Here is a 2,553-nt window from a genome sequence, read left to right on the forward strand (position 1 = left end):
GACCCAAAAGCTACAACTCTTGTTGCATAGGTCCTGCTTTACCTTGGTCTTAACCATCCAGCAAAAATTTATAAAAATGAAATATAAGAAGTAAAGCCATGCTGTTATGTTGAGCTGTAGAGGACTCAGGTCAACAATTTCTGACATTGCAGGTCAAGTGGAAGACTCAATACTATTATGGCCTACTGGACTCTTAGAATATTTTGCTGAGTTTACACACCTATAATATTTAAATAATGGAACTTAACAAAAAAGGGGATACAAATGAATGTCCATTTTATATCTGTGTATTCAAAGTGGTTAGGTTAGATATATAGTTACAGTCTCTTAATGAATAGAGGGATTTGTTCTAATGGTGTTTGTAAATAGGATATCATATTCGCATCTTGTGTAGCAATTAACCACTAGGAAGAATGTATACAATGTGTTAATTATTGACACTGTCCTACCAATTTGGTTTGAAACTGTCTCATTGCTATTTGTTTCTCAATAAATATATGGGGAAAAAAAAGCTTCTGGGGAGATAGCTCAGTAGAATATGTGTTTGCCTGGCAAGCTTAAGGTCCTGAGTTCAATCCCCAGTACTGAAAAAAAAAAAAAAAAAAAAAAAAGAAAAGCAAAATAACAAAGCCACAGTTTGAAGATAAGATTTAGGAAGAACTGGAGAAGAGCCCACTTGCACAATCTAACTCCAAACTTAAGCTTCTTCTATAATTTCCTGCAAGCAAAAACTAGAGAAGTCTCCATTCTATACTTACCTGAGTATTTTCTGAAACATAAAACCTATAAAATTGTTTATGAATATATGCTTAATGCAAACAGGAGTTGAATGATCAATGAAGCAAATAGTGCATTGAAGCTCTTTCGAACCATCCCATAAGACATCCCCCCACACGTAGTGCAGCACATCTACATCCTTGGTCTTGTGGTTGTGTGGGTGACCAAGGCATAGAGATGCCGCTGAGAGCAAATGACATCTTGAACACCTCTTATACTGCTTCCAACAGATCACAAAATAAATCTCAATATGGGGTCAAAGCCATGAACTCTGACATGGATGAGAATCTCTTTGGAGATGTCAAGCCCCAGTGCAGGGACAGGGCAATAGCTCCATTGTGTTTCTGTGAGACAAGCATACTATCTGGAAAACTCTCACTGCCCTGGGCCTGGACCACAAGGCAGAGACCATCCAGCTCATCACCAAGGACAGGATGCAAGAACTTGTTGTTCCTATGAAGGACCCCTCTGGGGAATCCCTAATCATCAAGTCTGAGGAATATGAGTGGATCAAAAAGGTATCCCATATTCTGACCAGAGATGAGCTGGAGACCCAAGTACAGACCTTCAAGGAGAAGAAAGCCATTGTGGCTGCGGTGACCACACACAAGAAGATCATGAAACAGAAGGAAATGTCTTGGAAGAATAACAAGAAGCTCACTGACCTGGCACAGGAGGCCAAGGAGCTGGCCCAGGACCTCTTGTAGAGAGCCAGCAAGCTGTGCATAGAGTAGGAGGAGGAGCTCCAAGACATCAGCAAGATTATCCTCAATACCATGCACCATGCCATCCACCATGCCCAAATCCTGGAGAAGCAGCAAATACCAAAAGAGCTGGATGCAGAGAAGCAGTTGGATCAGATGATGGAAGCTGAGCTGCAGAAATCCATTCAAAAGCAGGAAGAGCTGAATAGGAGGAAGAAGGAACAAGTATGAAGAAGACGACACTTTGTGGAACCCACAGAAGAGAACCAGGAGGAGTGCTAGCTTCTCGCAGAGCAGCAGGAGTGGAGAAAGATCTTGAGGAGGATCTGTGGCCCCTGCACCAGAGACACCAGGAAAGGCTGAAGATGCAGGCTAAGATTAAGCACATGAATGATGAAAATCAGAGGTAGAAAGCACAGCTGCTGGCTCAGGAGAAGCTGGCAGACCAAGTGTTGATAGAGTTCACCAAGAAGATGGCTCAAGAAACAGAGCTTGAGTCTGAGCAGGAGAGAATCTAGAGAAAAAAAGAGAAAGAGATCACCTGCCTAAGGGTCATGCAAAAGAAGCCCCCAGATTACCAGACACAACAGCACGCCTAGTAGGGCAAGCGCAAGCAAGAGGTGGCAGACCAGGAGCGGTATAGAAAGGAAAGGGAAAATGCATGGAAGATGGAAAATGAGGCAAAGCTGCGAGAAAGTCGACTGGAACAGGTGACTTTCAGGGAGCGCGCTCTGACTATTCAGGCGCAGCAAGACCGGGATGAGTTTGAGGGGATTCACTGGGCTCAGCCAGAGCAGATTGGGAAGGAAGGGCTGGGGGAGGAGAAAAAGGCCACAGGGCGCTGTAGAATGCTAACAGCTCTGACGCCAGGTGCGTGAGAACCAGCAGAGGCACGTGCAGAACCGGATTGCCATCTTCGAGGAGGGCAGGAGCCTTGAAGAAGAGCCCCGAAAGTGGCAGGAATGCATGAAGGACATCAAGAAGAAAAACCTCGAAGAGCTGAGAGCTTGGGTCTTACTAAGAAGTACTGCATTGAAGCGGAGTGCAAAGCGAACATCTGAGCCGCCGCTCT

The 2,553-nt window shown here is 44.5% G+C and overlaps 1 pseudogene; it reads left to right on the forward strand.

Moving 5' to 3' along the window:
* The first annotated feature begins 954 nt into the window (after positions 1–954).
* Positions 955–2,542, forward strand: LOC101593004 (annotated as a pseudogene).
* Positions 2,543–2,553: the final 11 nt, after the last annotated feature.

This window comes from Octodon degus, unplaced genomic scaffold, assembly GCF_000260255.1.
Source record: "Octodon degus isolate 3935 unplaced genomic scaffold, OctDeg1.0 scaffold00015, whole genome shotgun sequence".
Taxonomy (NCBI): domain Eukaryota; kingdom Metazoa; phylum Chordata; class Mammalia; order Rodentia; family Octodontidae; genus Octodon; species Octodon degus.